The following is an 11,738-nucleotide window of genomic DNA, read 5'->3' as shown; positions in this document are numbered from 1 at the left end:
ATCATTTAAGAATAAATGTTTACCAGGTTTATGAAGTTGATGAAACACATCTTGAGCAATTTTAAGATTAGTAACAACTTAAAAGTTCTGCTTTTTAATTTAAATTAAAAAATTAAACCAAGTAAGGCTTTTGCTTTGAGGCCTGACTCTATCTCCACGATTTCTTCTTTCATTCACACCATGATTTCTTTTTTCATTCACATACATAGACAGTTTCCCTTTTTGTTCTTACCAGACAATATTCTCCATAATGGCTTACTTACTGGGGACCTAAGATAAGCATAATGATGGTTTCATAATTAAATGTAAGAACTGTTGAGTATTTATCATAATTCTACATGGAAGGATTATAGATTTTCCTGCAAGAGTCTTCTTCATAGTAGGACATAATGAATGGTTAGGAGTCGGAATGCCGCAGATTGTCAAGTGTATTATGTCTGTAAATAGCCTTTTAGAAAAATTTGTGATATAATTGACATGTTACATGTAAGTTTTAGATGTACAATGTAATGATTTGATATGTGTATAAATAGTGAAATGATTACCACAATAAATTTACCATCCATCACCAAAAAGTTAGTTTTTCTCCTTGTGATGAGAACTTTTAAGATCTTTCTTATTAACTTGCAAATATACAATACAGTACTGTTATCTATACTCACAATGCTGTAAGTTACAGCCCCAGGTCTTATTTATCTTAAACTGGAAGTCTGTATCTTTTGACTAACTTCACCCATTTTCACTCTCCCAGCTCCCACTTCCTGGCAACCACAAATATGTTCTCTAACTATGAGTTCATGTTTTTGTCTTTGTTTTTAGATTCCATATATAAGGGAGATATAGTATTTTTCTGTCTCTGTCTGACTTGTTTTACTTAGCATAATACCCTCAAGGTAGATCTATGTTATCTCTAATGGCAGGAATTTCCTTCTTTCTCGTGGCCGAATAATTTTTCACACACTCTCTCTCTCTATGTATATGTAAAACACATTTTCTATACCCATTCATCTACCAGTAGATACTTAAGTTGTTTCCATGTCTTGGCCATAGTAAATAATGCTGCAATGAACATGAGGGTGTAGATTTTTTTTGAGATAGTGATTTTATTTCCTTCAGATAAATACCCAGAATATGTTGATTTTATTTCCTTCAGATAAATACCCAGAATAAGTTTTTTGCGATAGTGATTTTATTTCCTTCAGATAAATACCCAGAATATGTTGGATCATATCGTAGTTCTGATTTTTAATTTTTTGCGGAACCTCTATACTGTTTTTCATAGTGGTTGCACCAGTTTACATTCCCACCAGTGCACAAGGATTGAAGAGCCTTGTTTGTATGAAGACCAATTCAAGAAAATTACATACACACACATACATAAAATAAGACTTGTCACCATTTTCATATATATATTTTTTCTCTGTTGAAATTATGCTTTTTAAAACTCAGATAAAACAATATTTGTAATTGCAATTAAGCATTTTTTAGCATATTTTTACTGAAGAATTTCTCTTTGCTGAACATTTAGAAATTACATATTTCATATGTACTATAATATGTGTAATGCTACATCTTTAAACAAATTTTATGTGAAATGGGACTATATGAGTTAGGGGTGTGGTTTGAGCAGTTTGGAAAAAGTAAATTGGCCTTAGAATTCAACTGCAGTGTAGAGACATAAAGGACAATTTTTTTAGAGCTTCATAGGTATTTAGAAAGCAGGAGGGAAGGGCACTGCTGTTGGGAATGGAGAGCTGAGTTAAATAGTAGTGGGCCACAGAGAATGTGGTTTATAGGCAGGTTTGGGGGTAGAATGGTGGGTGCACAAATTTCTTTGCTCAACCTGTTAAAACAGGAGTAGGGCTTTTAACTTTCAGTCTTTAATCTCTGAATAAAGCTTTAATTTCTGGTCTCTGTGCCTCTATGCCACCTTTCTTGTGGCAACTTCTGCCTGTTGTTAAAACTGGTAGCAACTCTTAACTTTGAGATAGCAGCAGCTCTGCCAGTCCTTGGCTGATGATGATGATGGTTGGATTGGAATTATTTAGTGAGAGGAGAGCTTTATTTATTTATTTATTTATTTTTGAGAGGAGAGCTTAAAAAAAAAAAAGTGTTATAAAGTCATTGGTTGAGATTATCATTCTTTGAATATTTTTAATTTCTTCCTAAAATTAGATACGAGGGTGGTATTGTGAAGTTAGGAGTGTTGGTCTGATAGTTTGCTCAGCATTGCTGCATGGTATGTACTTGAGGGAGTTCTAAATTACCTTGATAGTAACTTCCGATTTTTTCTTTAGTTGATCAATAGGAAAAGAATTAAACCTAAAAAGGGCTTCTTATTTTTAAAGGCATTAGCCAAACATTTTTGAATTCTTCAAAAGAGAAGAATTAAAGAGAAGTTTGAAGTTATAATGGCTTATGCAAAGCTGTTTTGTTAACTACTTGATTAAAAATTTAGGGCATCCAGTGGTTTTCATAGGACACTTCCAAAGATTGTTGAAAGCAGACATTTTGAGTTCAGAAGTGTTTGAGATACTTACTGATGCACTCTAGTTGGTAATGTATTATCTAATGACCTTTGAATTTTCTGCGTCTCTTGAAGAAAACAGGTTCTTATTTTTACTTCAATCACCATAAATGTCAGTGAGAGATACTTCTGTGGTCATGGATTTTCAGCAGTAGTGAGGTCAGATAAGAAATTCACAGAGCTTTTTAGGAACTTGCATATAAAGGGCGCACTGTGTTATGAAACATTTGGACCCCTTTATAAGGACCTGGGATGTTCACATAGAAGACAACTTCATTTGTGGAGAAGGCTTATTTTATCTTAATTGTTTAATGTTTTGTCCTAAGAAACGATGACACATAGCTGAATGTTCACCATTAGGGAACACAAAAAACAAAAGAGGATGCATGGAAATCATTGGTCTGTGGGCTGCTGGGTAGCAAAGCTAGTTTAAAGAAAAATCCTATCTTTTTTTGGTAGCTCTATTAACAGACTATTTGAAGAGACTTGGGTTTTCCTCTGTACCTTGAAGTGAAGTGCATGTTGTGCAGTAAAGAAGCAAATCCAACCTCATTATGGAACTTGCTGGTTGTTGGGTGTATCACTGATGGAAAGGGTGTTAAGACAGCATTCATATTTTCCTGCATGAAAAATTCATGTGAATCAGAAACTCATAAGTTGCCATGTCATCTGGTTTCTCAGTTAAGCTATGGTCCTAAGTTCCCTGCTGACAGCTGCTCAATTAAGACATTGACTGGTAGCACATTAGAGATAATCAAAAAGGCCTTGACTTACCTGTTTATCTGCTGCATTTTTAGACTTATTAAGAGAAATATTATCGAGCAATGGTTGCGCCCTTTTCTGTGTGTGGTACAGCCATTTTGAGGAAAGGGGATTTGAGGTTCTTCTAAATGTAGGCTTTAAAAATTTTCATTTCATGTTAGTGTCACGTGTTATTTTTTATCAACTAATGAAATATAATAGCTGTTTGGATATTTTATTGTTCGCTTTAATCACCTTAAACAAGTGGCATGTCTAGAAAATATTAAGAATTGCCACACTAGGGCCTAGTACTCAAGTCTTTGACAAGAGTACCAAAGTATGGTTTGTGGGAGGGACTGATGAATTGTCCATTGTGATATGAGCCTGAAGAGAAGTGATAGCATATCACAGTGGGAAAATACGTTAGGTCAAAGACTGGATTCTGGTACTGGCTTTCTTACTTAGATATTTGATTTAACATTTCTGACCCAGAGTTGCTAGTATACCATTTGGGACATTAATAGCTCTCTACTGCTTCCCCATCCGCACCCTCCCCCAAGCAAAACAAAACAAGGTTGTGAGGACCAGTGAGAGATAAACAAACACATGTAAGTGTTGAATATTGTTACTGAGGTTTGTGCTACTTGGTAAAATGTGGTGCTAGTTGTAGGTTTTTCTTAGATACTTTTATTTGCTTGAAGAAATTTCTTTTAATTCTTAATTTGTTTTTTTTTTTTCCTACAAATGTGTATTGTAGGATGATTGTCTGATTTCTGCATCTATTAAAATGATCATATGATTTTTATTCTTTATTTTTTTAATATGGTAAAAGGATTTGGCTTCTGCTCCGTAGAAGTGATAATTGAATAGAGAGAAAAACAAAGAAATAATGGTAATACCTCTTATAATTGAGGGTTACAAAAATTGCAATGGGAATGCAAAGTAATGAAATCAACCTGATTAAATCAAAGCTTCCTGAGGAACTCAACTGAGGTGCTTATTTGGAATTTGTGAGAAGAAGGAAGGAGAGGAGTGGCACATCTTCGGTGGAGGGCATGGCCATTGTATTGGGGATCTAGGCTGCATAAATTGGGGGTTGGTAACCAGAGATGTGGCTACTGTGGAGGGGCAGGATTATGAAAGGAGCCTCCCTGCTGTGTTAAGGTTTCTGTCTTGTCTGTGGGTATGGGGAGCCACCAAAGAGTTTTGAGAAAGTTAGGGGGCATTCTTAGATTACTTTTGTGATAGAGCTCTTCTGCAATGATACAGCAAATGATGATGAGTTATTTGTTTAATGTTAAAACAACTTTGAGGGCGGCTTTGTGTCCCTTGAGTACGAATGTACAGGCACTTCCTGGTGGTTGGGGGTTGGGTAGAGGCTCGAAGTGGTTTATCTGCATGCTGAGCTGGCTGTTGCTCTTCATCCAGGTGTCCTTCATCATATTGGCCAGTGTGGCCACTGGACTCTCTTACCTTGGTGAACTGATAGAAATGTATATAGTGGCCATCAGTAAGATCATAAAATATAGGATCTGGTTCTCCACAGCTGTGCTGATTGGCCTCTTTGTTTTTGAGTGCTTCTTCAACTGCATGATTGGCATGTGCCTCTTCACCAACGTCATCCACTTTGGTCTCCTCCAGAACTTCGCCTTCATCATCCTGTCATGTGGGCTAGTGGTGGTAAATCATTACTTAGCATTTCAGTTTTTTTGTGGAAGAATATTATCCTTTCTCAGAGGTCCTGGCCTATTTCACTTTCTGTCTGTGGATACTCCTGTTTGCGTTCTTTGTGTCACTTTGGCCGGGGAGAACATCTTGCCCTCTACCATGCAGCCAGGAGAGGACATCTTCTACAAATACTTCACCAAAGGCAAGTGAGGCAAACGCTTAGGGATCCTGGTTGTCTTCTCCTTCATCAAAGAGGCCATTCTACCTGGTTGTCAGAATATATACTGACCCCTTTGGGGAGGGAATAGTGGGGGAAGACCAGGAGAGTTGGGCCCCTGGGCTTTTGTATGTGGCGTAGGGGCCATGAGCCTGGCCGACTTCCCTTAACTCTCCTTGAAGCCTCCATCCCTACCCTCCTTGGGAGATTAAGCTTGGCTCAGATATGACACCGCTAGAAGCATTGACCTCAGAGGGCACCAGTGAGGGTGGAAGAGCTTGCTTGGCCAGGAGGCTGTGGTCCACCTGGTTGTGCTGAAGCTGAGCTCCCTGTGGCCATCCTTGCCCCCTTTCATGCTGGGTCAGGAAGTTCTGGCTCAGCCTGGGCAGGCAGGGCAGGGCTGTGATGCTGGAGAGCTGATAGTGATATGTTCTTTGGGCTGATGGCTGTGAGGCAGGGCCATGGCTTGGCATTTCCAAGAGAAATAATTTTTGCTGTCGAACTGTCACTTCTGTCCAAGTCTGATTCCTGTTTAAATAAAGATTCTAGGTGGCATTGTTTGCCTTAGTACCCTGAAAAAACAAAACTAAACAGAAACAACCTTGCATTGCTGGGATAAAGCTCACTTGGTCATGAGGTATCATATTTTTTATATATCGATGAATTCCATTTGTTAGTGTATTATTAAGGATTTTTGCATATTGCTCATGAAGAGTATTAGCCTGTAGTTTTCTTTATCAGGTTTTGCTTTGAGTTGGTAAATGTTTCTTCTGTTCTGGAAGAGTTTGTATTTAACTGGAATTACTTATGCCTTAAATATTTGAGAGAATTAGCCAGCGAAACCATCCAAACCTGTGGTTTTCTTTGTGAGACTTCATTTGATAAGGAATTCAATTTCTTTAATTTAATTAGGATATTTTAGTCTATGTCATGTCAGTTTTAATAAGTTATTTCTTATGGAATTTGTCTATTTCATGTAAGTTGTTAAATTTGTTGGCAAGTGTGTTCATTTATTGATATATTTAAGGTCTGAAGTGATATTGCCTGTTTCATTTTTGATGTTGGGAATAGGTGTTTATCAATTTTATTAATCTTTTATAAAACCCAACTTTTTCCTTTATTCATTTTCTCTATTGTTTGTTTTTCTATCACACTGACTTTTGCTCCTATTATTTCCTTCCTCGTACTTTAGGTTTTCTTTGTGCTTTTTTACAGTTTCTTGGGGTAGACTTTTAGAATATGCTGTACCTTTCTTCTTTTCAAATATTGGCATTTAAAGGTATACATTTTCTCTCAATACTATGTTAGCTGTATTTCAGAAATTTTGACATATTGTTTTTAAATTTTGATTCAGTTCAAAGTATTTTCTGATTTTTTCCTTCGATTAGCTGTTTTGAATTGTGTGTGTCTTGATTAAAAGAATGTGTATTCTGCAATTGAGTGTAGTGTTCTATAAATAGCAGTTCAAAGTTATTGGTAGTGTTTTTGGACCTTCTATATTGGTTTTGTAAATCTGGTTTTGTCAGTTGTTGAGAGAAGAGTATTAAAATCTCCAACTATGTGAATTTGTCTTTCTGTCATTAAAATTCTGGAAATTTTTACTTTATGTATTTTTCAGCCATAATATTGAGCTCATATACATTTGTCATTGTCATTTTTCCTGGTGAATTAACTTTTTATCATTATGGAATGTCCCTCCCTCTCTCTGGTAATAAAGTCTACTTCCTTTGAAATGAATATAGCTACTCCAGCTTTCTTAATCTTCTTACTCCTTGTTTGGTATGTTCTTTTGAATCCTTTTACTTTCACGTTTTCTGATTCTTTGTATTTAAAGTATATCTTTTGTAGCATGCATTTGGTTCTTTTTAAAAAATCTGACAATATCTGCCTTTTAATTAGAGTCTATTAACATTTAATGTAATTATTGATATGGTTGGATTTAGGTCTGTTATTTTAGTATTTGTTTTATTTGTCTCAAATCTTTTTTCTTCCTTTCTTCATATTTTCCTGGTTCTTTTGGGATAATTGAACATTTTAAGGATTCCATTTTAGTTATTTGGCCTTTTTACTATACTTCTTTATTTTCTGCTAACAGTTTTCTGGAGATGCAGTTTACATATAGTTCACCCATTAAAGTGTTGTACAGTGCCATGTTTTTAAGTTATATTCACAGAGTTATACAGCCATCACCACAATCTAATTTTAGAACATTTTGTCACCCTAAAAGAAACTATGTACCCAGCAATGGTCACTCCCCATTTCCTCCTATCCCCCTGGCCTCTTTTAAGCAACCACTAATGTAATTCTGTGTCTTTAAATTTGTGTATTCTGGACATTTCATATAAATGGAATCATAAAATATATGGGATTTTACACTTGGCTGCTTTCACTTAACAAAGTGTTGTAAAGGTTCATCCATGTTACTTATGTTAGTACTCAATCCTTTTTGTTGCAGAATAGTATTCCATTGTATGGTTATGCTGTGTTTTACTTATCATACATTAGTTAGTTTTTTGGCTGTTATAAGTAATGCTGCTATGAAATTTGTATACAAATTTTTGTGTGGATGTGTGTTTTCATTTTTCTTGAATACGTATCTAAGAGTGAAATTGCTGGGAGTGAAATTGCTGGGTCATACGCTAACTCTGTGCTTAACTATTTGAAGAACTACCAAACTGTTGCCTGAAGCATCTGCGGCATTTTTCATTCCAACCAGCGATCTATGATGGATCTAATTTCTTCCCATCCTTATCAATGCTTATTATTATCTGTCTTTTTTATGATTATAGCCATCCTAGTAGATATGCAATGGTATGTCCTTGTGGTTTCGATTTGCATTTTGCTAATGACTAATGGTGTTGAACATCTTTTCATGTGCTTGTTGACCATTTGTGTATCTTTTTTGGAGGAATATCTATTCACGTCCTTTACCCATTTTTAAATTGGTTTGTTTCGTTATTGGGTTGTAAGAGTTCTTTACATAACCTGGGTACAAGTCCCTTAGCTGATATATATGATTTCTAAATATTTTTTCTCATTCTGTGGGTTGTCTTTCACTACATTGATGGTATGCAGCATAAAAGTTTTAACTTTGAATGTAGTCTGATTCATCTTTTGTTACTTGTGCTTTTTGGTGTCATATCTAAAAAACTGTTACCTAATCCAAGGTCATGAGGATTTACACTTAGGTTTTTGACTAAGAGTTTTATTGTATTTTTAACTCCTACTTTTTGGTTTATGGTTTGGTTTTAGGTTTATGATTGAATTTGTGTTATTTTTTGTATATGGTGTGAGGTGGGAGTCCAACTTTATTTTTTTATGCGGATATCCAGTTATCCATTGCCATTTGTTGGAAAGACTATTCATTTGCCATTGAATTGTCTCTTGTCAAAAATTAATTGACCATAAATTAGAAGGTCTATTTTTGGATTCTCAGTTCTGTTCCATTGATATGTATCTCTCAATATCTGCCACTATCAAACTGTCTTAATCTTTGTAGCTTTCTAGTATGTTTTGAAGTTAGGAGGTGTGAGTTATCCAGTTTTGTTGTTTTTTTTCAAGATTGTGTTGGCTGTTCTTGAATTTCTATATGAATTTTAGGATTTGCTTGTCAGTTTCTTCAAAAAGCCAGACAGTATTGATAAGAATTACATGAGCTCTGTGAATCAATTTGGAGAGTATTGTCCTCTTAACAATATTAAATTTTTTGATTCATGAAACATAAGATGTCTTTCCATTTATTTAGTTCTTTAATTCCTTTCAGAGATATTTTATAGTTTCAGAGTACAAGTCTTAGCACTTTTGTTAAATTATACTCAAATGTTTTATTCATTTTGATGCTGTTATAAATGGTATGCAATTATGTTCATAATTTCATTTTCAGATTGTTCATTGCTAATGTATAGAAATAAAATTTTTTGATGTTAGTTTTGCCCTACAATCTTGCTGAACTGTTTATTAATGGACTTCCTAGGATTTACTAAAAGGAGAAAGATTTATACAATCTGAAAGAAAACCAGAGCATCTTAGGATTTACTATATTCAAGATCATGTTATCTACAAATAGAGATAGCATTACTTCTTTTTCGAATGATACCTTTTATTTATATTTCTTGCCTCATTGCCTTGGTTTGACCCTCTAGTACAGTGTAAAATTAAAATGATGAGACTCAAATCAGAATCTTTGTTTGGATCCTATATTCGCTACCTATTGGCTGCTCTAACAAATTACTACAAATTCAGTATCTTTAAGCAACACAAATTAATTGTCATGGTTCTGGAGGTCAGAAGTCTAAAATGAGTTTTATGGGGCTAAAATCAAGGTATTGGCAAAACTAGTGCCTTTTAGACTATCTAGGGAAGAATCTGTTTCCTTTCTTTTTCCAGCTTCTAGGGGCTGTCTGTGTTTCTTGACTTGTGGCCCCTTCCTCCATCCTCAAAGTGCATCACTCCAACTTCTGTTTCTGTCCTTACTCTGCCTTCTGTGCCCTTGAGCCCAACTGCCTCCCTCTGATAAGGACCCTTATGATTATATTGGGGCTACCCAGATAATTTACTCATCTCAGGATCCTTAATTTAATTACATCTGCAAATTTCTTTTTGCCATGTAAAGTAACATGTTCACAGGTTCTGGAGATTGGGTCTGGTATCTTTGGGAAACCATTATTTATCCTACCACAGTTCCTGATCTGAGGGAGAAAGTATTCAGTACTTACTTCATCATTAAGTGTGATGTTAGCTATGGGTTTTTCATAGATGCCTTTTATCAGCATGAGGAAGTTCCTTTCTACTTTTACTTTGTTGAGTGTTTTTATTATGAAAGAGTATTGGATTTTGTTATATGTTCTTTGTCTATAGAGATGATCATGTGGTTTTTGTCTTTCAGTCTGTTAATATACTGTATTTCATTTTTAGGTGCTAAACCTTGCTATCCTGGAATAAGTCCCACTTTGTCAAAGATACAATGCTCTTTTGGTGGATTTGGTTTGCTAATATTTGAAGATTTTTTATGTCTGTAGTATAGGGACACTGGGCTGTAGTATTATTGTGATGTTTTCCTCTGGAGTCTTATGGTAACTCATAGCATGTGTTGGGATGTGTTTACTCTTCTTCCATTTTTTGGGAAAATTTTGTGTAGAACTGGTATTCTTTGAATGTGAAGAAGCCATCTGAGCTTGGCTTATCTTTGTAGGAAAAATTCAATCTTTTTACTTTTATATCTGTTCATATTTTCTATTTCTTCTTGTGTTGGTTTTGCGAGTTTGTGTTTTTCTAGGAATTTATCCATGTCACCTAAATTACCTAATTTGTTGGCATAGAGTTTTTCTAAAAAAATAATACTTTATGATGCTTTATTTTTGTAAGAAATGTAGTGATGTCCCTCTTTCATCCCACTTTAGAAATTTAATTCTTCTCTCAGTCAATTTAGCTATAAAGGTTTGGCATATTAAAAACATCTTTTCAAGGAACCACCTTTTGATTTCGTTGATTTTTTTTGTTTATTTTTCTCTTTCATTTTTTCATTTTTTATTTCTATTTCATTTTTTTTTTTTTTTTTTACTGCAGGAAGTTCTTTTTTTAAAATTTATTTTTAATTCTTTAATGTCATCACATATTTGACCTCTTTTACCTCATCTTCCTCCCCCAGCCCCCTCTCCTCTGGTAACCACTAGTCTATTGTCCATGTCCATGAGTCTCTGTTTGTTTGTCCTGTTCATTAATTGCTTTTAGGTTTATATCCCACATATAAGTGATATCATGTGATTTTCTACTTTTTCTGTCTGGCTTATTTCACTTAGCATGATTATCTTGAAGTCTATCCATGTTGTTGCAAATGGCAGTATTTCATCTCTTATGGCTGAGTAATATTCCATTGTATGTATGTACCAAAGCTTCTTTATCCAGTCATCTGTTGTAGGACACTTTGGTTCCTTCCATGTCCTGGCCACCGTGAATAATGCTACTTTTAATGTCGGTGTGCAGATATCCTTTTGGATATGAGTTTTCAATTCTTTGAGGTAAATGCCCAGTAGAGGAATTGCTGGATCACATGGTAGATCAATTCTTAGTTTTCTGAGAAGCCTCCATACTGTTTTCCATAGTGGCTGTACCAATTTGCAGTCCCACCAGCCATGTATGAGGGTTCATTTTTCTCTGCATCCTCTCTGACATTTGTTATTACTTGTCCTGTTGGTAACAGCTGTTCTAACAGGTGTGAGATGATATCTCATTGTGGTTTTGATTTGCATTTCCCTAATAGCTAGCGATATTTGTCGGCCAAATGTCTCCCTAGACATTTCTAGGGAGAAGTGTCTGTTCAGGTCCTCTGCTCAGTTTTTGATTAGACTGTTTGGTTTTTGTTGTTGTTGTTGTTGACTCATATGAATTCTTTGTATATTTTGAATATTAGGCCTTTATTGGAGACCTTGCTTGCAAATATATTTTTCCATTCGGATGGTTGTCTCTTTACCTGGTTGACAATTTCTTTCGCTGAGCAGAAGCTTTTTAGTTTGACATAGTCCTATTCATTTATTTTTGCTTTTACTTCCCTTGCCTTTGAGGTCAGATTTCATAAAATCATCTTTA

The 11,738-nt window shown here is 35.1% G+C and overlaps 1 pseudogene; it reads left to right on the top strand.

The window, feature by feature from the left end:
- Positions 1 to 4,107: 4,107 nt before the first annotated feature.
- Positions 4,108 to 5,382, top strand: LOC102896598 (annotated as a pseudogene).
- The last annotated feature ends 6,356 nt before the right edge of the window (positions 5,383 to 11,738 follow it).

Source organism: Pteropus alecto, unplaced genomic scaffold, assembly GCF_000325575.1.
Source record: "Pteropus alecto unplaced genomic scaffold, ASM32557v1 scaffold202, whole genome shotgun sequence".
Classification (NCBI taxonomy): Eukaryota; Metazoa; Chordata; class Mammalia; order Chiroptera; family Pteropodidae; genus Pteropus; species Pteropus alecto.
The sequence above is the reverse complement of the archived record's forward strand: the minus strand, read 5'-3'. Positions and strand labels throughout refer to the sequence as shown.